This window comes from Zalophus californianus, chromosome 2, assembly GCF_009762305.2.
Source record: "Zalophus californianus isolate mZalCal1 chromosome 2, mZalCal1.pri.v2, whole genome shotgun sequence".
NCBI lineage: Eukaryota > Metazoa > Chordata > Mammalia > Carnivora > Otariidae > Zalophus > Zalophus californianus.
In genome coordinates this window covers 25899257-25924924 of record NC_045596.1, presented here as the reverse complement: position 1 = coordinate 25924924, position 25668 = coordinate 25899257, and positions in this window count along the sequence as shown.

Here is a 25668-nt window from a genome sequence, read left to right as displayed (position 1 = left end):
GATGGGCCATTTGAAGGTGAGGAAACTGAAAAATCGAAATCCATGTTGTGTAGTGGCAAAACATTTGATTAAATAATCACTTGAGATAGTTTGACAGTCAGACTACATAGGTAATGATGTTGTAGTATTCAGAAAAGAGATTGGATAGCAGAATGATAGTAGTCAATGGTGGATGCATCATCTGCATTTGACAAGATATTACAAGTAAGAAATGATTTCAGTAAATAATTGGGCTATTTGAGATCAGGGATCAAAGATTTCAGGAACAGGGACAATTTTAAGTTGGAAGTAGATATTACTTCTCTTTTTACTTTATTTATTTATTTTTTTGGAAGTAGATATTACTTCTTAACCTTAAGGAAATGAAGATCAAAATGAGGAAAGTCAAAAGTAAAAATATCAAATTCTAACCTGCAAGAGGATCAAATCGAATAGAGAACTACTACATTGATTTTTAAAGTTTCTGAAAGATTTAATGTGGTTTTCAGAAAATCTATTTTGTTGGCAAAATTGTTCAGAAAAATTTCAAATGATGTAACATGCTCACTAAAGTTAATAAGCTCGACTTATTTGTGATTAAGTTAAGAGAAACAGGGATGTCCCAAACAGAATTGTGATTGTAGTTACTGGTACATGAAACTGACTGGACTCCAATTGTTAAGGTGCGTAAGTTACTGAGAGAGTTGTACTACCAAAAGAACCATAACTTACACTAAAAAAGACTGTGACAGTTCAAGGCTTAAAATGAGCTTTCTCCGGAAAGGAACGAAGGAGGATATATTTTTCTACTTTGAACATCAGATGTGACCAAAAACGATAACAAAGAGTAAAATCTCTGAAAGAGATACAAAGAGCCACAGAGAATACTACGTTGAGGGATTCATCCCACAGAGCAGAATATTCAAAGAACATTCCTTAACACCAGGGTAAGAGTACCTCAGAAAAGTTAGCCCAATGGTGATTTCAGGATTGCAATAGATTACTACATGCTGTGTATCTTCCCCTTTCTAAATGTGAGTATTGATTGCAGTTTTCTAGTATTTGTTGTACCATTTTATATGGGGTTGTGGGAGCAGATAACATATATTTATCTGGATCCAGAAGAGTCATATCTGGTCCTGATGTAGAGAATTTCACATATCACATCCATGCAACCACCAACATAGATGACTCAAAGATCCATCACTTTTAGGTTGTTATTATGATTAGTTAGTGCTTATGAGTTGTTTACTTTGAGAATGCAGAAAGAAGAGTGAATCAGATATTTGTTGATTAGAAGTACAAATTGTGGTGTTCATAAAATGTTGTGGCTCAGCAAATATTTCTGGTTGGTTCTTCTCCTTTTAGGCACTTACAACGATGCACTTTTTGGCCCACTTCTAAGTGGATATAGCCAAGTGACCAGATATGGCTTTTGAGTTGTGAGTAGAAGGACTGATGATTAATCTCATTTGCCTCTGAAATAATGGGCAGTAAAATTGGAGATGGTGGCCATAAGTGACAGATGACTGAGGAGAAGAGTGTCTGACTAAACTTCAATGGGGATGAATGGCAGCAAGAAATACACATTTGTAGTTTTCAAGTCACAGAGATTTTTGGAGGGTGTCTGTTGCTCTGGAGCAATTTGACCTATGTTGACTGATAGAACATACCTTTCCAAACTAACAGTGTAAGCTGTTTCTTTCATTAATATATTTTTTCTTTAAAAAAATCTACAAATAGATTATATGCATAACAACAAACTATTTTAAGGACCTCATATTAAAAAAGTATGTTTTTATCAAACCAATACAAAACTCTCTGTCATATAAAAAATCAATACCACATATAAATTTATTTAAGTATGAGCACTCCATTATTAATACTTTATATTTCAGTACCATTGTCAGTAAAGGCTATAACTAACGGTACACAAAAAACAAATTTGTCACATTGAACTTTGAAAGGAAGTCAGGGTACTGTAAGACTGAGGTTTATGACTGCTTCCATTCTGCTTCAATGTTTGGAACTAACCTAAGTTAGTCTGAGAATTAAGCTAATATATTTTTAAAAAATATTATCTGAAGCATCATTGCTATTTTTTCCAGTGCTAGGCTGACAAAGAATGCTATCCCTGGAAGACTGTTATTTAAATGATTTCTCTTTGAAAGTGAGAAATATGTAAACTGCCCAATATTTCTCCTGTGTCTCAATAAGGTTAAAGGCTCTACTGTTAATACTGTTGATTGTCAAAAGAAAATCTTCATACCAAGATAAATTCTTTAGCATTGAAACTTCCAAAAGTCATTGAATTTAAGACCTTCAAACTCAGAGATATTATACAAAAGCAATTTTTGTTCCTACTTTTTGCTTTTGCTTATTCCAGTATTGGAATAACCAATGGAAGATATTGAACGTAGGATTTTTAAAACATTGTATACCTGTACAACTAGATATGTGACTCCATAACAATCTAGTAAGTATTTTTAGGAGAATTGGTGGAAAAAAAGACATACAGATGTTCTGAAAAGAAAAAAAAAAAAACATAGCAACCTAGTACTGTACATATAATGGAGGACAATACACCATTGATTGGATGCATTTTGCGATGCATATCAACACTACAAGAAAAACCATTAAATTATCCTAACGATATATTTTTGTCTTTATTATATCCTCCTTCCTCAGTCCAATTAAGAATCCAAAAATGAGGTTTTAATCTCTCAATATTAATATAAAATACTTCATCTGTCTCAGAAATGATCTGGTCTCTTCTGGGATAGCCACTCCACTAAACCTCTAGAATTTAGGTAAAATTCATGAACGTTAATGATTTACTCAACCTAAAGTGTGAGTCCTACTCGTGGTGGAAAACAGGAACATATAAATTAGATCAGTTATTAGTGGCTCCTTTCTCTGCTGGCCTGCTTCTCTCATTGCCACCACAACTAGGGTCAGTAACACAGCTATCAAGAGAAAAAAGAAGAAATAGAAACTTGAGAGTTCTCTGGCCATGACCTACATCCACAATTCAGCTCTAACACATGCGCTGCACCAGGCTTGACCTCTCCAGGTTTTCCCCAGGTAAATCCTTATTTTTCTATTGCTTTTTATTCCAAATCCCAATCTACCTGGGCCCCTTTATTTTCAAAAGCTTATCTGTTTGTATGATTTTGGTACATCATGCAAAGTCTGCGCTCAGGAGATTTTCTTTAATTATTCTATATTCTTCCTTTTTTTTCCCATTTCCATTCTGAAAAAGGGTATGTATATTAAAAATCATATATATCAGGCTTTTAAATGGCCTTCTCAGCCTTTCTTTGCTTATAGCTCACTCTTTTTCACATAAGAAATAAACAGGAGTCCAAGAGGTTTACCTTTTTATAAAGGTTTCCCTCTAATGCTCCTTATTTCCCTACCACTCAAGTTTGAAAAATAAAAACACCTATTGAAGCACACAAATTTATGGGATAACTTTATTTTCATATTTACAGCCAACTCAATAAATAACTGGTCAACTCTTTTGCTGAAACAGCTAAAAATACTGGATTATAATACATTTTTAAAATTGTTGAATTTTATCAATGGCCAGGAAATTGAAATCTTAATGCCAGAATCTAAGTGAAGTCACAGAGGTAAGCGAGCAATAAAGCCCGTTTCACCTCTAGACTATTTACCCAATTGTGATCTTCAGTTTTAGTTCCCCCGTCTCTTTGGGAGAAAAGACACAGGTAATAAAACTTAGGTTTCTTCTAAACTTGAACTTCCTAAGGTGATATGTTATTAGCCTAAAAGTGAAATAGAAAGAAACCCATTGCTTACCAACTCCCTCATCCCTACGCCCGTGGGTAATAAGAGGGAAATTTGTTTGTCTCATGCACCTGTGCTAACAGTGAGGAGAAAACAAACAAATGGGAAAAAGGAAAAAGAAAAAAAAATTAGGGTTGCCTGGGTGTCTCAGTCAATTAAGCGTCTGCTTTGGGCTCAGGTCACGAACCCAGAGTCGCGGGATTGAGTCCCACATCGGGCTCCTTGCTCAGCGGGGAGCCTGCTTCTCCCTCTGCCTGCGCTTCCCTTGCTTGTGCTCTGTCTCTCTCTCTCTCTGTCTCAAATAAAGATAAAGTCTTTAAAAAAAATTATTCCTCTGAGATGTCATAACCGTAAGGCAAGTTTGAAAATAAATTCACACTGGAGGGATGATGTGGAAGGAAAAAAAAATCAAGGCAAAATTCTGTTTAAAATTAACATTGAATTGCCAGTATCCCAAATCCTGGAAGTAGGCAATATAAGTCATCATGAGAAGTAGAGGAAACTACTTCACAATCAGGTCTGAACTAATTCTCACCAGTAACATTCCAGTGTATTATGTATTCCATAATACATGCAAGGACTGTCAACCCAGAATTTTATAACTAACAAAAACAAACAGACAAATAAAAACAACCCTTTCAATATGAGGAAGAAACGAGAATAACATGGTACATTTTCAGACAGGCAAACATGAATTGCCATGAGCAGATTTTATCAATAGGAAATTCTACAGTGAATAATTTAAACAAAATGGAATAATTTAGAATCTAAAACATTAGATAATGAATAAGGATAAAGGTAAGCACATACAAATCCGACTAATTGTATAAATGATAATAATGTTTTGAAAGTTTATGATATAGTAGAAATAATTAATAACAATAAAATTTTATATCCTAAAGGGAAGATAATTAAATTCTTCCAATATTCCTAAACTATCTAGAAGGAGGATAGAGTTTTTATGAAGTTTAGAGTTTTGTATATTAAACTGTGAAGTTCCAGTTCCTACATTTGCACTCCCTCCCCTTCTAAAACAATTATAGTAGAAAGTTAATTTGGCTACATTATCCTCTGCATTTTGCTCTCTCTTACCTTGAGAGGATTCTCTCACTTTTGTCCCTTCCACTCTTCCTTCCTTCCAACTCCACATCCCTCTTCAGTATTTCTCTAAGTCCCAACAGGCCAAATCAATGCCCTTTTACTTTCTTTCTTTCCTTCCTTCCTTCCTTCATCTTTCTTTCTATCTTTCTTTCTTCCTTCCTTCCTTTCTTCCTTTCTTCCTTCCTTCCTTCCTTCCTTCCTTCCTTTCTTTCTTTCTTTCTTTCTTTCTTTCTTTCTTTCTTTCTTTCTTTCTTTCTTTCTTTCTTTCTTTCTTTCTTTCTTTCTTTCTTTCTTTCTTCTTTCTTTCTTTCTTTCTTTCTTTCTTTCTTTCTTTCTTTCTTTCTCTTTCTTTCTTTCTTTCTTCTTTCTTTTTCTTTCTTTCTTTTTCTTTCTTTCTTTCTTTTCTTTCTCTTTCTTTCTTCTTTTCCTTTTTCCCCAGAAACATTTTTCTCCCCTTGCTATGAATTTTGAGAGTTGGAAATCAGGACTCCACATGCACTACAATGTTGTATAAACTCTACAGCTTTGTTTGTTAGGTGATTTCTTTTAAAGTATGCTGGGGCTGTTCAATACATCCAACATCTTTATTTTTATTTTTTTTAGATTTTATTTATTTATTTGAGGGAGAGACAATGAGGGAGGGAAGAAAAACAAGGGGAGTGGGAGAGGGAGAAGCAGGCTTCCCACTGAGCAGGAAGACTGATGTGGGGCTCGATCCCAGGACCCTGGGATCATGACCTGAGCTGAAGGTGAAAACTTAACGACTGAGCCACCCAGGTGCCCCTACATCCCATATCTTTAAACTTTTGTCTTGAGAGATGAAAGGTTATCATTTTATATTGTATCATACAGTATTTAGCTGTTTTCATTTATCTTTATTCTCTTCTGACAGGATAAGTAAATAAATAAATAAATCAAGCAAGCAAGCAATCAAAACTGTGTAAACCTTTCACGAAAGACCTTTAGGTTTTATACTATTTTTTTGGCACGGAAAGAAGTTGAAAGGAAACTAGAGCACATCCAAAACTGTACCCTTAGGTCAATGTGAAACAAGTATAAAATGATTAATATCTGAATATAGCTGTTTTTAAAGCTAGACACTCTTCTGTTTTGTTGGCCTTTAGTCTAAACAAAAATAAAACTTTCCAACAGAATATAATCTATATATAATAATGAATATAATCATACACTCTGGATGTCAATGTTTTGTTGGCAGAGTTATTTCTTTTCATGTTGTGGCTATTTTATAAAATTTCCAAGTAACTGTTAAATCTTGTTTTTATATTTTTATATACAAAGACTCTCTGTACCTCATAAGCAGTTTTAAAATCCTTTTGATGAAAATATTGTGGAAGACACTCAAGTATTAGAGTGCTACGGTTGATTCATCTCCATCAAAATATTAAGGAAGACACTTCTGCTTACAATAAAAGAGGCCTGACTGAAACTGAGTATTAAGCTAAATTTATCTCAATCTTGGAACACTGAGAATCCACATGACAGAATACCACCAAAGTCTCAAATGCATGTGTAAGAATTATGTTGCCAAGTAGAAGAGCACAGTCCAATATGACAAAGACTCAAAGAAGATCAACGATGAAAGAGAGAAAACACATTCCACAAATGAAAGAATTTAAAGAGAATAATATTAAATATCTGAACAGGTTTTCAAACAAAGAGTCAGAAAGACAAAGGAAGGAATTACCTCCCTAAAACAGTAAATGCAGATTATTATACAAGAACAGAAAAGTATAACAAAAGAAAAGAGATATTAAGATAAATTATAATGAATTGTTGAAAATAAGGTATAATTTTAAAAATAATTTAAAAATATGAAGGGTATTAAGGAGGGCACGTACTGCATGGAGCATTGGGCGTTATACAAAAACAATGAACCATGGATCACTACATCAAAAACTAATGATATATTGTATGATGACTAACATAACATAAAATTAAATTAAATTAAAAAAATAAAGAATGGTGAAAGAAAAAATAAAATAAAATTAAAAATATGAGGCAAATTAGCTGAATGGACATCATTCATGACAGAGTTGGTGATTAAATAAAGGATCAGGCTGAGGAATTCTCCCAGAATGCACTGCAATTACATGTACAAATAAAATGAAAGACATCCAATAAGTCAGAGTCACAATATTCATCTAATAAGATTTTCAGAAGAAGAATAAAACATATGGGAGGAAAGATAGATAATTAAGAATTTTCTAGAACTAAAAAAGCCAAGATTTCTCATATGAAAAAACTCAGTGAGTGTTGAACAAAAAATTGAGGAGAGGGAAAGAAAAGAAAAAAGAAAAGCACATACATTGATATACTATAATGTATCTTGAAAACATTGCGACTAACAATAAAATTCTAATAGCTTCAAGAATTAAAGACAGATTATCAACAACGTAATGAAAATAAGACTATTTGTATCATATTTTTAGCAACAATATTTGATACAAGGAGAAATGAGAAAATATTTTCAAAGTGCCACATAAAAATTCTTTACACATAAAACTCTATATCTACATAAATTATCACTCAAGAACAAAGATATAATACAGACATTTTTAGACTATTAAAAATAAGAATATGTATGAGTAAATCATCCTTTAAAGACCTATTTGAGAAAAGCTATTATGGCAAAAAGAAAAATAAAACAAAAGAGTGAATGTGAAAATAATTACAATACATTTAAATTCTAAATGTAAATAATAAATTACACATATGAATTATACATGTATGAATTTACAATTGTCATCAATATATATTGATAGATGACAGAAATATATAAAATTATTCAAAATTGTTGACTTTCTAACAGAAAGGATACCAAATCTGATTCATTCCAGAATATTTTAAGTAATAAAAGTTCATATGTATTAAAAATATGAGCAAACTCCTGGAAGAATAGATATGGTACCTAAAACTTTCAATTAAATAAAAATTTTAGGGAAAAAGAAAAAACAGGAAAGAAAGCATGGTGCATGTACATTTTATGGAAAGCTACCAAAATAAAATTATTCTTTCAAGAAGTGATGAGGACTAGTAACCTTTGGTAACTTAAAACAACCCTAATCACAAGCAGAGAATAATTATATTTAAAAAACATATAAGAGAATTTTAGTCTCTAAAGAACCTGAACATAGTTATGAAGAATCTGCTCCTCTATATTATTTTACCAATTCACAATTGAAGGGAAATTCTACACTCTATTAAATGCTTAACAGGATACTCATTTTTTTCACTTCACAAAATAAAAAAGAAAATCTAAAAACAACCTTAAAATCGGTCGTTATTTTCCATAGTAGAAGCACTCTGTTTTTTTAAAACAAATATTTAGATATGAACAGCTGGAAGCTAAAATTTAAAAAATGTCCTTTATTTGTAGACTAGAATTGAGGTTGTGTAAAAACTACATGTATACTGCCAGTGTGCTTGCTTACAAGAATACTGCCTGTGATTTGTGTGTACCTAAAACCCCAAGGTATAGATTTTCAGTATGAAAAATTGGAATCCCTCAATCTAAGTAAACACAACCCATTGAACTACAATTTCTCAGGACATAGAGAACTTCACAAGAATGAAACGATAGGTTTTAAAACCTGTGTGGCTTCATTCTATCTGAAATACTGCTTTGAACTTGGCATTACTTATTCTCCTTATGGTTAAACTAACTGGACCACTGCAGAGACATTTTAATCTCATTGTTCCTATTAAAGGTGACATCATTATTGGTTATTTAGTAATTATCACTTTCTGCATGTTATGTGAAAAGTGTATTCTTGGGCGCCTGGGTGCCTCAGTTGGTTGTCCATCTGACTCTTGTTTGGCTTAGGTCATGATCTCATGGGTTGTGAGATGGAGCCTTTTGTGAAGCCCCATATTGGGCTCTGAGCTCAGCAGGGAGTCTGCTTGAAGATTCTCTTGCTCTGCCCCTCTCCCCCACTCTCTCTCTCTCCCTAAAATAAATAAATAGATGTTTTTAAAAAGTGTATTCTGAATTGTAAAATTTTACATATCAAATCTAATGGGGTATAATTATTTTGGCGATGTAATTTCATTCATGAAAACACAATTAGCAACTTTATTAAGATACAGTTCACATAACATACAACTAATTCGTCCATTAAAGTGTACCATTCAGTGTTTTTAGTACATCCCCAGAGCTGTGCATCCACGACCACAATCAATTTAGAAGATTTTCTTTGGCCTCCTCACAAAATCCAGTTCTGCTTAGCTTCCACTCCCCATCCTCAACCCTCCCCTCTTTCTCACCTCTAGGCAACCACTAGCCTATTTTCTGTCTCTATAGATTTTTCTCAAGTGGACATTTAAATATGTGGTTCCTTGTGTTAGGCTTTTTCACTAAGAATAATATTTTTAAGGTTCATCCATGTTGTAGCATGTATCAGTATTTCATTTCTTTCTGTTGCTAAATAATATTCCATTATATGGATATACCACATTATATTTATCCTTGCATTGGTTGATAGATACTTGGCTTGTTTCCATTTTTTGTCTATTATGAATATACTGCTACGAATATTCATGTGCACGTTTTTGCTGAAACATGTCTTGATTTCTCTTGAGTATATATATGCCTTGCAGTGAAATTCAGGTCATACAGTTTAACCATTTGAAGAACTGACAGAATGTTTTCCAACATGGCTGACATATTTTACATTCTTACTGATAAGAATATGAGGGATCTAATTTCTCTCCATTTCTGTTGCTAACACATGCAATTATCAGTCTTTTTTATTATAACCATCATTTTGGCTGCAAAGTATTGTCATTGTGCTTTTGATTTGCATGTACTTGATGGCTAATGACATTGAATATGTTTTCATATTCTTTTTAGCCACTTGTGTATCTTCTTTTTTTCTATTCAGATATTTTGCTCACTTTTAATTATTTCCTTTTTAGTTATAGTTTTACTGTATCTTTATATATCTTAGATATAGGCATATACATTACAATGCTATCCCCAAATTCTCAAATCTCAAGATTTGAGATCATTTAAAAGTGAACCTTAGGTTGACTATTTTAACAACACAGCACAAACTTCTCCCATAATCTACATTCTGAGACACACACATATTTTAATCAAAATATATTGACTGATTTAACTTTCTCAGAATATATAGTGAAGTAGTTTAAGTTACTGTTATAATTTGTTTCATTATAAACAACTGCTTCTCTTTCCATTATCCATATGTGGCTGTCTTAGTGTTAATCAGTAATAATTTTTTAGGTAGAAGTCTCAAAAGAGTTACTATTTCATAATGAGCTTATAAAATGTGGTCACTTTTTCAAAAGCTAAACAACAATAATTTTTAATAATCTATCTTAATTATAGTTCTACATCATTTAAATTAACCAAAGCTGTATATTAACAGTGTTCACAGCATTATATAAGATACTATAAATTTAGAAAAATCTCTATTTTCTTTTATTTTAATTCAGGGTAGTATTCTTTAAATATTTTGATTATCTTTTCACTATTGCTATTGTCTCTCCTTGGGACTCTATACTCCTTAATTTCTTGCCTAATTCCATTTTTTTCACCTCTCATCTTTGTCTATTGATTTTGTAATTTCAAACTTGGTTGTTTCTAAGAGGGATTTTTTTTTTTCAACTTGTTAAATATTCTGATCACCTGTTGACTAGCTCAGGCCTCCGTCTTCACAAATATCATGCTTATCATTCTCCTAGTACTTTAATTGATCCAAATTAAACTGAGATGTACACTTGGCATTTCCAATGACTGCAGCCATGTCATTCCAGAGTATCAGACCATGTCTTCCCTTTTAAAATGTAATTCTTCCTTTGCACAATGGACTTCTCTAGGTAATATCATTTTAAATGTGGAGGTTTCACAAATTTAACTCCATAGGAGCCAATCTATTTTGAAGCATCAATACCACTATTACCTGAAATATACTTTGAAAAGCTTTTAGTTCCAGGGTGCCTGGGTGGCTCAGTTGATTAAGCATCTGCCTTCAGCTCAGGTCATGACCCCAGGGTCCTGGGATTGAGCCCCATGTCGGGCTCCCTGCTCAGCAGAGAGCCTGCTTCTCCCTCACCCTCTGCCTGCCACTCTGCCTACTTGTGCACTCTCTACCTCTTTGTCAAAAAATAAATAAAATATTTAAAATAAATAAACAAATAAAATAATTTTTTTAGTTCCTCAGTAAATTAAAACAGAAAAATATGTATTTTTCTTTTCATAATATAAACAAATTATAAGTATTTATTAAGCACTTATGTGCTCTTAACTGTACCTAGAATCCCCAAGAGACACAGAAGGTTTTTTTTGTGTTTTTTTTTTTTTTAAGATTTTATTTATTTGTCAGAGAGAGAGGGAGAGAGAAAGCCAGCACAAGCAGGGGGTGGTGTTGGCAGAGGGAGAAGGAGGCTCCCTGAGAAGCAGGGAGCCTGACACGGGGCTCAATCCCAGGACACTGGGATCATGACCTGAACCAAAAGCAGTCGCTTAACAAAATGAGCCCCCCAGGCGTTCCCGAGACACAGAAGTTTTGGTAAGCCTCATCTCAAAAGCCAGTGCTAAAAAAAAAAAGATAGAAAGAATGAAAGGATGAAAGAAAGAAAGAAAGAAAGAAAGAAAGAAAGAAAGAAAGAAAGAAAGAAAGAAAGAAAGAAAGAAAGAAAGAAAGAAAGAAAAGAAAAAGAAAGAAAGAAAGAAAGAAAGAAAAAGAAAGAAAGAAAGAAAGAAAGAAAGAAAGAAAGAAAGAAAGAAAGAAAGAAAGAAAGAAAGAAAGAAAGAAAGAAAGAAAGAAAGAAAGAAAGAAAGAAAGAAAGAAAGGGAGAAGGGAGAAAGGAGGGAGGGAGGGAAAGAAGGAAGGAAGGAAAGAGGGAAGGAAGGAAGGAAGGAAGGAAGGAAGCATCAGAACCTTAAGAAAGGTTTATCTAGTTCTTAAGAATAGTTTAGATGTTAATATTCTAAACCATCATACTACTCTGTCCTTTCAATTTATGTTTCTAAATATGACTTATAATGTTTTATTATATTTTGAATTTTTATATATATAAATATAATATTATATATAATATAAATACACAATTTATATATTCAAGAGAATATGTGGTCTGCAGAAGGCATGTCTGGCTTGCTGTTTTATATTGAGGGTTTAGATTATGTTAAATAGATCCTCCAAAATATTTGATAAATCAATAAATAAGAAAAATGAATCAATGGGGGCTTGAATAGTCAGAGAATTTTTTGCAGAGATGGTGAGGTTTAGGAAGAACCTAGAAAGATGTTGAAATTTAAAGAGTTGGAGAAAAAAGTGTAAGTGAAAGGAATTTCAGAATGGGTGACAAATTAAGCAAAGGAGAGCATGAAAGCCTGTGGAGATTTCATGGCATCATGGGACAGCTGTCGAGACTAGAGTAACGGTTGTATGTGGGAAATTAAGTTAGATATTTTATATGAAATTGAATTATAAAAAAATCTTAAAACTAGGAAATTTAGACCCCCATGGTAGGATAAGGGAGTCATTGAAGATTTTTACCCTGAGGAGCAGCACACTAAAAGCAGTAGTTTAAAGAAATACTACTTACCACATTTCTGATAGTTTTCTGTCCTGAAGGTATGTGCAGAGTGAATTGGAAGATTTTTGAGTCTGAGAAATAACTCAAAGCTAAATATTGTTCTTAGATCTGAAAGTTCAACTTAGCCCAGATTTTTTGGAAAAAAAATATATATACGTATATATATCCCAAATTATTCACTTTTTCACACTTGCCCTTACTTATATCTTGCAGTTTTATTTTCTCTGAAGGATAAAATAATACATATATTTTTTTAATTAGCAATATATAAATAAGTAGAAGCTAAAAATAAATTCTGGTTGCTCTCTGAAAATGCTGCCGCATCCAAACAGAAAAAGTTTGGCAATTTATATCATGAGTCTCATAAAGGTTCATATCTTTTGACACAGTAATAACATTCTGTTAATTTTCCCAAGAACTGAGCACACACACACACACACACACACACACACAGTTTATGTGTACCATTACTCATTGTAGCATTATTTTTAAGAATAAAACAGAGAAGCAGTATAAATGTTCAACAATATAAGATAATATTTATGCATGTTATCTCACATATATGCAATAGAGTACTATGCAGCCTTTACAATCATGTTTAATGATTATGAGAACATGGAAACACTTAAATTTTACAAAATAAGAAAGGTAATGTAAAGAGAAAATAAAGTGTTCAGCCAAAGTGCCATTTCAAGAGCAGTGAAAGGTTTATAGACTGCTTGTTTTTAATTAAAAAAAAAACCTTTTTGCTTTATTACATCCCATGGCAAACATTTCTTTTTAATTATATAGCTCAGATTACTTTATTCAGTACATAAACGTCAATAAGAAAATGGCACTATATTCTAGCTACTCTCACAATGTTAAAAACTGGAAATATTTATTAAGTAACTACTCAGGAGCTCTTTTCTGACTCTGCAATATGTTCAGTGTGAAAGTTCACTAATTTCATTTGTCAATCTGTGAAATAAAAGGCATCTAGAAAGATATGGACGCAGGAAGAAAGGGTCAGAGAGGTAAAATCCCTTGACCCAAATCACACAGGGATTGAGTAGCAGATCTAGATAGCTCCTGAATTATCATCCAGCTTCGAATCCTAGGTATTATGGAAAATATTATTTTTAAAATAATATATATTGTGTAAATAATGATTCAATATCAATGGAAACGTTATATGTAATATACCTAATTTTATCAAAAAGTTTCCAAATAACAACAGCCAATTTTAATCTACTATTGCATAAAACTCTGTCTTTAGTATCAGAATAAAATCAACTATAAATTTTATTTGAACTCCAGTTTAAAGAGTTTTCTGAATTACTTTAGGCTTGCAATGACAGATTTTATATACCATGTTCAGGGCCTTGGATTCTTCAATTTCTTTAAGATCCATAGTGTATTTTCAAAGCATATGAACAGTTCTAAGATTTTGTCTATATTTCCTCTTTGGTGAAACAGAGTTTCATTTTATTCCATTAGTTGAACTCCACATTATTGAAAGTTGGACATCGGTGTTAAGAGTCATCCAGTAGTTTTTGACAGATATTCATTGTTTGAATTATACTCTCTACAGACAGACCAATATAGCCTTCTAGCTATAACTTTTCTGGGATCTATTATGAAAGATTTGGCCATGTCCGCTATCTCTAGTTGCATTTCCTGCTTTGTAACATTCTTCTTCAGGCCCATACTTATTCAATACTGCTCTGTGGTTTGATATATATATTTTAACATTTAAAGTAAAATTGGGTTGTACTAATTTAAATTAGAATTGTTATCAATGCAAAAAAATTTAATACAGCTCATGGACTTCATATGGCTAATACTGCCCATGCCCAGGAAATAATTATGAATAGTATACCTATAAATTACTTCTCTGAGTAACAACTGAAAAATTTATTATAACCTGACTGCAATACAAATTCTGATCTTAGAAATATAATATGTTAGGAGAAGAAGGTGCTCTGAGATCTATCATCTGTAGTAGCCATTTAATGCTACATTTATTAAGTGGTTGGCTCTCTGTATTATGCTATATCTAGGAATGTTGTGATGACTTCAGTGGCCCCCTTCATCCCCACCACTCAGCCCACCACTTATTCTATGCCAAGCCTACCTCTGTGATTGAAAGATTTGCTCTTGGCTTGTACTGGTGGGTGGGGCAAGCTGTATAAATGAGGAATATCTCTAGTAATGCCAATTTCACAAATGTACTTCAATGCTAGGCCATTTTGACAAACTACTTGTGTGCTCTTGAGCTCTAAGTTTGCTCCTAGTGGCAAAGGATACCAAACTACTCCCAAGTTGTCCCTACCCTGGCATGTAGAAGTATCTCCTTTCCTGTCAGGAGTCCCCTATACTGATCGTTACCTTTTGCCTGGGCGGTAGTCTGGTACTGCCACAAAGCATGTAAAATGGGCACAAATATCTCCTTGCTGCATTAAAGGGGAAAAATATGTCCAAAATGTATGCATATGTTACCAACCCCCATCTCTTTAAGCAGTACCTCTATTCACCCAATTATTAAACATCAAATCTAGCGGTTGTCCATCATTTGTCTTTCCTCCAACCCTTGTGTCCAATTGATCAGTAAGTTGTTCCCAAAACTCATCCTAAACCAGTTTATTTTTTACCATTTCCATTGCTACAAATGAAATAACCTTCATTTCTTTTCTGAACTATTCGAATCACCTTCTAATATCCTTTTTTTATTCTCGCCTCTGATCATCTCTTTTCTGCTAACATGGTTTTTAAAAACATAAATCAGATCCTGGAACTCCCTTTCTTAAAATCCTCCTGTGATCCCCATCACAAATCCAGACATACTACCCTGGTTTATGTCCAAATATATTACCCTGTGTTATAAAGCTTTCCTTGGTCCTGCCCCTCCCTGTGTCTCTAACTTCAATTTTCTCTGCCTCACTTTCTCCAACTACACTGAATTTCTCTCTGCTCTTTATTGAGTCAAACCAATTTCTGCCTCATGGCTTGCACTGATTGTGAACCTGAAAGATCTTCCTCTTGACCCTCACAAGGTTGACTACTCTGTTTACTTTCTGCTGGGGAAACCTCTCTTAAATGTCACCCTTTTAGAGTCTATATTCCTTACCCACCCAATCTATAATAATTTCCTATTCATTTACCATAATATCACTGTACTATTATCTTTTGGTACATTTCTATGTACTTATGCATTTATTGTTTGACTCTCCTAATTAGAATATGAGCTCTTTTATAAGGACCTGTCTTCTTTACTACTGTATTTTCAATTTCAAAGCCTATACCTCTGAAGCAATTTAGCATATACTCCTGTGATAATCAGAGTCCTCTGAAAAACAGGACCATAAGGGTAAAAAGAGAAAGAAGAAAGGAAGGGAGGCAGAGAGGGAGAAGAAAGCGAGGAAGATAAGTTGGGGAGAAATATCGTAGCTGCAATACAGTTCTAAGGAACATTCAGGAAGGCCATTGGAGAGTACTTGAGCCAAAGTTGCCCAACAGAGGGGCCATGATCCCTAGGAATTGGCCTTCCTTAGCATTTCTACCATGCTTAATCTTCAACTGAGAGCTGCCAGAGGGAAGTGCAGCCTTAGCACCAATGGGATGATGAATTTAAGAACACAGGTCCTGGGCTGCCTGGGGAATTTTCTCCCTGAAGCTGGAAATCTGAAAGGTGCATTTTTCAGAATGCTACAGAAGGTATAAGGGCTAAAGGTCTTTTTTCTTTCATAATGATGGTTCTATATAATATATATGTGGGGGGGGATTGGGTTGATGAGGTGATATATGTTCACCTACACAAACATTCATGCACACACACACACACACACACAACTTAATACAAATATAACTTTTTACAAAAAAAAAAGTCATCATATATAATGAAACAAATAGAAAGAAATGACCAAAAACTTGTTAAAATGGTTATTTTGGGGTTGTAGAGCTGACAGTAGCTTTTATTTTCTACTTTCTTTTGCCCTCTATCTGTCAAATCCTCTTCAAAATAATATAGTCTTCTATAACAAACAGGAAAAGACCGATTAAATGAATACAAAACAATGTGGTCAGTAAAGAAATATATTAAAAAAGTCATTTTTTTCCCTTCACATCCATAAAAAATCAGAGAACCTTGAGGTTAGGAAGCTACTAAAAGATTGTATCTTAAATCCAGAAAAGATGGAACTTTATTTAAGTATTGAACAAAAGAAGTCCAGTTGGATTTTGTCCATGGAATAAGAAAAAGGTAATTGTGAATAAAATATATAAGTAAATATAAAACACTGAGTTCTGTCCCTCAAGAAAGAGTGATTAGAATCTGGAGAAAGGAGGATAAATAATAATGTTAATGACAATAAATTAAAGGTAATGTGCTTACCTGGTTCTTACTCAATATCTTTGAGTATTGTCTTCACTATATTCTTTTTTTTCTTCAAATTTTTACTTGAATTCTAGTTAGTTAACAAATAGTGTAATACTGGTTTCAGGAGTAGAATTTAGTGATTTAACACTCACATATAACACCCAGTGCTCATCACAAAGGCTCTCCTTAATCTCCAGCACCCATCTAGCCCATCCTGCCCACATTCCCTCCAGCAACCCTCAGTTTGTTCTCTATAGTTAAGAGCCTCTTATGGTTTGCTACCCTGTTTTGTTTTGTTTTTTCCCTCCCCGATGTTCATCTGTTTTGTTTCTTAAATTCCACAAAAGAGTGAATTCATATGGTATTTGTCCTTCTCTGGCTGACTTATTTTGCTAAGCATAATATACTCTAGTTCCACCCATGTTGTTGCAAATGGCAAGATTTCATTCTTTTTGATGACTGGGTAATATTCTATTGTATATGTATACAGCATCTTCTTTACCCATTCATCAGTCAATGGACATCTGGGCTCTTTCCATAATTTGGCTACTGTTGTTAATGCTGCTATAAACATCAGCGTGCATGTGCTCCTTCTAATCAGTATTTGTGTATCATTTGGGTAAATACCTAGTAGTGCAATTGATGAGTCATAGGGTCATTCTTTTTTAACTTTTTGAGGAAACTCCATACTGTTTTCCAAAGCAGTGTGCCAGTTTGCATTCCCACCAACAGTGTCAGAGGGTTTCCCTTTCTCCACGTCCTCGCCAACACCTGTTGTTTCCTAAGTTGTTAATTTTAGCCATTCTGACAGGAGTGAGGTGGTATCTCATCATGGTTTTGATTTGTATTTCCCTGGTGATGAGTGATATTGAGCATCTTTTCATGTGTCTGTTGGCCATCTGGATATCTTCTTTGGAAAAATGTCTATTCATTTCTTCTTCCCATTTCTTAACTGGATTATTCATTTTCGGGGTGTTGAGTTTGGTAAGTCCTTTATAGATTTTAGATACTGACCCCTTATCAGATATGTCATTTGCAAATATCTTCTCCCATTCCATAGGCTGCCTTTTAGTTTGATTGATTGTTTCCTTTGCTATACAGAAGCTTTTGTTCTTTATGAAGTCACATTATGAGGTACTAGAGAACTTTAACATATGAATTTTGAGGGAACACAACTGAACCCACAGTATATACTAAACAATTACCCACTGTTTATCTGAAATTCAAATTTAATTGTATGTCTTGTATTTTGTCAGGCAATCCTACTGGAATCCTAAAGTTGTGCATCTAAACTACAGTTTCATATATTTTCATTTACTTTTGTATATTTTTAGAATATATTTTTTCCATAGATGGTTTTAAAAGCCATAGAAGAAATTATTTTATTTGAAATATATATTCCATTCATATTAATAATAAGAAATTCTTTTGATTTAAAAATGAATCCCTCTTATTTTGGAAGCAGATACTTGAGCTAGTATCTTTTTCTCCTTTAAAGGTTAATCACATGTAAACTAGATAAAATAATACCATACTTAATTCACCTTTTGCATGTTCTTCCATTGATTAAAACAAGAGACTCTCGTGGAATACTTTAATATTTAATCACCAAAGAACCCAGTCTAATGGTGTTAGCATCAACTACTTTAATTATCTGAATTTGTAAAATCAGAAATCTTTGACATTATATTTAAATAATAATCTGAACAGAACAAAATTTATGCTAAGAATACTTTTTCTATCTTTAGTAAATTAATGGCTCTGAGTTTACAATTCTGGTTTGCCTCCATAATCTCAGCTAAGGTTCATCTATACTTAGGCATAAAATATAATTCTGGATGAAAGAAATATTAATTTGATCTGAGCTGCAGATGCTAACATTACTTTTTAACCCAGACCTCCTTTCTTACAAGTAAGATTTCTCAGTTATAATTTTATATTTTAAATACTCCTGTATTGCAAATGATACTGATATTGATTATATTACAAATGAGATGATATTGATTCCAGCACACTGGAAATTTGTAGTCACTATCCCAAGAGCTAGTATCATTATATCTTGCTTTCATTCCAGATTTATTATCAGTTAAAACTGTTTAGAGGCAATCCAACATCAGTTATAATAAATGAAAACAAAACAATTGTAAAAAGCATATATTAAAAAAAAGAACTTTGTGTGATAAACAGTTCATTAAGCCTAAATTTTTAGCAGCAGTAAAAAGAGCAGGAGGCTTGGAATGGGAATCTGGAGTTCTCTTTTCAATATTGATACTTAAGAGGAACCTTGGCCAAGACTTTGACTTTCTTAGATTTGAGTCCCTCAGTTTTTTAAATGGAGATAAGAGTTCCCATTATAAGGTGGTCTAAGAACAAGATGAAACAAAGTATTAAATATTTTAAGATTCTTATGACTGTAGTTATTTACACTACCTGTGGGGATGAAAAATTCAATTCCATACTGATAGAATTATTTGTTTATAATTTTAATTGTCCACAATCTTCAATTGAGTCTACAATTTTAATATAATGTGAAGTAATTATATTTAATAATGTTATCTCAGGAACCAGTAATTATTGATTATAGGGTTTAACAAGATAAAATTCAATGCTGTGGGTTTTTTTGAATAACACATTTAAAACATGTAAATAATCCTTGGGATTTCTGGGTTTTTTATTTTTACCTAAATGTTCCAGTCATTTATTTTCCACAGAGGTGCTTCACTTAATGTCTTAGAAACTATGACATTAAGTAAAATTCTTCTTATAAAAGAATGACACACAGAACCAGAGAAGTATAATTATAACAGAAGAAAACTTAATAATGTGCCTCTGTGTACCTTGCACTGATGGAGCTCTTATTATGTATCAGATACTATACTAGGTGTTCTATGTAGTTTTCTCATTAAAGCACCAGAAAATCCAGGCAGTAATTGTTATTTTCCTTAATTTGTTGATCAATAAACAGGCTTTTAACCAATCCTTTTCTCAAAGACAAAAGCTCAAAGTTGCAGTAAAGGATTCAACTATATTTTTCCAAATCACTAACAATAAATAGTGCGTCAAGCTATTAAGTGTGGATAGTATTTGATTCCTTATCTGAAATAGCTTTTTTTAATGTTATAAATGCAAGTCAGTCATTTTCTCCCCCCAAATCTTTGACAACTTGAGTAGGAAGCAGTTGTGTAAGCTGTACCTAGGTCTTATTTGCTTGTGACTCATTGACAAGAGGCAAATGTAAGGTAGATTCAGAGAGTAAACACCAATGATTAAGTCTGGAGTAACTCCACTCTAGATGTTGAAGCTACACAAAATGAGTTCTGTAGAGCTATACCCATTTTGCAGATTCTGTGTGTTATAAACCCATCTGTTACAAACCCAGAGATATTTTCACTGAAGCCCTTTGAGTGTATAGGGGTAAGTTTTCCTTATTTCTATAGCCTAGAAAATGCCTCATTACCATTTGTATTATTCTCTTAGGGCTGCAATTATAGTCTACTACAGACTAGAAGATTTAATAAACAGAAATTTATTTTCTTACAGTTCTGGAGACTGTAAGTCCATGATCAAGGTGCCAGTGGGGTTGATTTCTGGTGAGACCTTTCATGTTGGTTTGCAGATTGCTAACTTCTTGCTATGTCCTCACATGGTCTTTCTTCTGTGCGCAGGGAGAAAGAAAATTGTCTTCTGCACCTTCTTCCTCTTATAAAGACAGCAACCCCAAAGGATCATGGGCCCATCCTTATGACCTCATTAATTATCTCCTTACTTAAAGTCCATATCTCCAAATACAGTCACTAGGGGATTAGAACATTAACATATGAATTTGGGAGGGTTGAAGGACTCAGTTCAGTCTATAACAGCATTTCATTGTAATCTCCTATTTAGTAATTTAGCATTTATTCATCCCCATTGTTTTACTCTTTAGTAACAGGACGGTAACACTCCCATTGAAAATAACTGGCTCCTTGACAAACATTGATGATTTAAGTATGGATAAGGGCATAGGGAGGAGCAAACGATAATTGCAATTGCTGTGATGGGGTTTTGGTATACATGAAAATGTTCCTGAATAGCAATAAATATCAAACTAGAAAGATGAAGAGTAACTGTAGCTTTTGATATAGCATTTGGAGGCTATCTATGGAAAGGGAAAATACTTTTTGAAAGGGAAAATATGCACAGAACATCTAAGTTTATGTGTTCTGCTCACAATGAAATAAACTTACATTCCCTTTAACTATTCAGCAAGAGAGGCAACTAATCCTTCAGTAGCTCATTATGCATTGTCATGAAACAGATAATACAATTTCCACAAACCTCTTTTGATTTCATGTCAAATTCTCTCAAAGCCATTTAATAAACAGACAGAAAAAGCAAACCTGAAACCTCAATTTGTGTAATCGATTACTTTGAGCCATCTATTATTCTTCCCTCAAAGCAGATGTATATTTGTATCTAGTTGAGAAAAGTTCCCAAACTGAGGTTAGATAAATTGCATATTAAGAAAGAAATTAAGACAGCAGATTCTTTGGTATTTAAAATAAAAATTAAGAATATATTAAATTATTCCTCATGTTAAGAATCAAAAATAATTAAATTTAATTAATTTAGGTTAAATTAATTAAATCTTGGTAATTTCTTGCAAAGACATTGACTCTCTAGGTCTCTATATAAATATTTTTTTTTCAAAATATTTCCTAATAATGCATTCTCTAATTCAGTCATATAAGGTCCTTATTAGTCCTCAATTTTACTTTATAATATTTGTTACTCTTCCTGCCTGCAATGTCCTTTCCTATGCAACCAATATCTAGATGGCAAATTCTAATTCTTCTTCAAGGTTGAGCTCAAAAGTCTCTTCTGTGAAGAGCTTTTGAACCCTCTAACCTTTGTTCTTTGGCACTGCCACTTAAGAAATTAAGGCATTCCTTTACTTCTATGTCTACCTACTGTACCACCCTACAGTAAAGACTCATATCAAATTCATCTTTATTTCTCTCCTGCCTCGAATAGGCAGTGGTCCAAAATAATAATTTAACATACTTAAAGCACAGCCCACCCACCAAACAAGAGTACAGGATTTTTATCAGAGGGAATTGTATTTGAATCAGTCTATGCCAGTTTCTGAATTTGTTGTCCTGAGCAAGTTACTTGATGTCTCCAAGTTTCAGTTTGCCTGTTTGGACAATGGGGGAAATTATAATACTTATATATTGTGTTATTGTGAAGTTATGAAGAGATAAAGAGATAGGAGATAAAAAGAGGGAGGGAGAGAAAGATAAAGAAAGAGAATAAGGACAAGCTTAGCATAACTGGCACATATGCTCATGGTACTTCTATTAATGTTATTATTTCTCTAAAAAGAAAACTTCTATGGCTTACTATCCCTTTACTACTCATTATTACTTCAATAAAAAATGGAAACTTTAACGGATATATTAATTGTGGCTATGTAGTTAAGTATGTCTCTCATTATGTTTCCTTGCATTTATGTTATTATGTCCTTTATGTTTCAGAAAAGCAAATGATAGGAACCCCTGGGTGGCTCAGTCGTTAAGCGTCTGCCTTCGGCTCAGGTCATGATCCCAGGGTCCTAGGATCGAGTCCCGCATCAGGCTCCCTGCTCCGCGGGAAGCCTGCTTCTCCCTCTCCCACTCCCCCTGCTTGTGTTCCCTCTCTCGCTGTGTGTCTCTCTGTGTCAAATAAATAAAAATATTTAAAAAAAAAGAAAAGGAAATGATAAAATGAAATACAACTATGCTTTTCATTAATTTCATTTAATGCAATTGAATACCAAATTTTTTTCTCTGAAAACTTTTGCAAATACATTAATTTATATAAGTTGTGAAGCTTTCCGAAGATTTTACAAACATGTGTGTGACTGACATTCTCATATGTGACCTTCAGACTGGAATAGATCTCCCTCTACCATACTTATCAGCCAAATATTTTTATCAGAGGGAATTGCATTTGAGTAGATCTACCAAAATAAAGAATGAACTGATCAGCCAAAAGTCAGTTTTACCTAGTGTAAAAGTGGAATTAGAGATGATAGAAACAGTGGAATGATGACTTAATTATGAGAAGAGTCAATGATCTAAGTGCGTCTACACCTACCACCATGATGGTTAGGCGTTTTGCAAGAGATAGTATGATGAATAGCAACTTCTGAAAAGAATTTCTGAATTCTTTTCTGAAAATTCAAAAAATTCTGAATAGAATTTCTCCAATTACCTTTTTTTAAAGATTTTATTTATTTATCTGTCAGAGAGAGAGAGCATAAGCAGAGGGAGAAGCAGGCTCCCTAATGAGCAGGGAGCACGATGCAGGACTCTATCATAGGACCTGGGGATCATGACCTGACCTGAAGGCAGATACTTAACCAACTGAACCACCGAGGTGTCCCTCCTATTAACGTGTAACAACCAAATTTATTCAAAGATGAAATGAGCTTTCCTATAGTCAAGTTCACATAGGTTGTGCAAGAACTTTTTTGGAGAGCTCATGCATCAGTTTCCTTCTAGTCAAGAACTTTTTAATAAAAAGTCTTTTCATTCATGAGAGAGCATAAATTTTTCTCAGGAAACTTCTAAACATACAATAGAGTAATGAAATAAATCTCAATGGCTCTAACTGACTATTCCTTTGTGTTAATTAAAGATATTAGAAGTAACAACAGATTTTAAAGGCTGGAAAAGCAGAGATTTTAACACATGTTCTAATGGTGTGCCACTCAGTGAAAAATCATCAGAATAATGTAAACCCTTCAGTAATTTATTAGTGATTAATTGTCTAGAAAGAACTGCATTTTGCAATTTTTTAGGTTGTTAAATTTAGTGTTTTTTACACTTCATAAATATTAAAATAAGTTCTGATTATTGTTTTTAAGAAGTCTTATCACACTTATGATTCTATGCAAAAATTATATGCAAAATTCAATTATTGACGTGTTACCTCAACATTACCAGAAATGGAGTCAACTACTAAACTTACAGTCACAAGAAACTTAGAAAAAATAAATATCTCCTAAAATTTTAAAGTCTAGTAGATTTACGGTACCCTGAAAAGTCTCTAAACAATTGTAAATTCTTTGTTAATGAGATTTAACAACAAAAAAAATTTATTAGCATGCTACCCATAATCCAGCATAATATTAATCTGTAGTAGATGAAGTTGAATATCACTGGAATAGAAACAGACATTTTGGAAGGTTTGGTTTTTCTGTTTGTTTCTTATTCAGTCCAGGTTTATATAACTTTTTAAATATTTTTATTATTTTAGTAGTGGTTAATCCATTTCAGGGGCTTAGTTCCTCTTCTTTTCTTCAAAAGAGCATTGAAGTTTGTTTTAGGAAGCAGTTTAATTCCTGGCTAGTCACCTTGAATTTATGTAGGCTTTCTTTTATTGTTTGTTAAGGCAGATTTGTGGAAAGACCAAGGTATTTGACAATCCTATAATTTGGCAGAACTCAGAATGCAAAGTATTTTCCCTATGAATCTGTTCAAATTTTCTTTTAGACTTCCTTAGTCTGGGTCTTGAGCAGGACTTATTCTAGAACATGGACATTCCTCCAAAGATTTGGTCTTTCTGGTGTGCCAGCTGGAATTCATGGTACTAATGAGGTTCCCCCTATTCTGACCAGGCCAGAATTCCAACATTTCCAGGAACTTCCTGATCTTTAGTATATCTGTCTTATTCTTTACTCTATGGGGACTGCATCCTGGTAAACCTCCTTTTGTCTTACCCAGAATCCATGCAGCCCAGTTCATATCCAAGTTCTTGCATAAAACCCCCAATCAGAATTCAACATTGACCTGCTTTGTCTTCTCCAGTACCATGCTCCAAGGATTCCATCAACAACCCAATCTCTTGGGGCTCTGCTTCTTCCACTTAGCAGGACCTCCATAGGATACTTTCCTGTGTCATATCCAGGAAATTAACCACAGATAGAAATTAGGGGCAAATACAGAGCTCCTAATGTAAATTTTCCTTTACTCCAATGCCCAAAAACAGTCATCTCATACATTTTGTTCAATGTAACAGTTTTTAATGGCAGGGTACTAACAGAGAAGCCATCACACTTCACTGTTAGTAATTTTTAATATTTTTTTTAGGACCATTTTCTAGACTGAGTGAACTTATGAAGCCAAAGTGTGTGCCACACAGCCTCATCTTAACATATGTAGATAAATCAGCATAACTCACAATTAAAGTCAGTCCCTCTCCTCAAGGTCAATTCCCATGACTCATCAAATTTTTTTGAAAGCCAAATATACCAATTAGTAACTCTCAGAAGGCTGAACCCTACTGTAATCCTCATATCTTTTAGTCACATTTGATTTCCAAAAAGAGCCACCTAATCTATTTTCTTCTGTATAAAATAATCACACACTTATATTTCAACTGGTATTTGTTGTTATTAAAATAATTAAATGATAATTCAATTTCAGCATTAAATTTAATTGAACTGTAAATAGTTCTGTTTAGTATAACTGCGCAATTCAACATAATTACTTTGCCCTGAGAATTTTCCTCCCTTCACTCAAACTACTTAAATATAATAAAAAGAAAGATATAACTCACATCTGCCATAATGTGGAAGAATTAGCCAAGTGGCAAGTTTCAAAAAGGGGTTAGAATAGGGTAGTGATAGTTACTTCCTAAAGACACATGTGGGCAGCTGAATTCCTGGATAATTTTCCATCAAGTATACCAACTAGCCAATTTATTATATCCACGAGTGTTTAAATACAAGCATGAGTCACATTGGGTCAGGACAGGAAACTCCAAAGAGCAGCTGATTCCAAAGGGTTGGAACCATGAAGGATATATCAGAT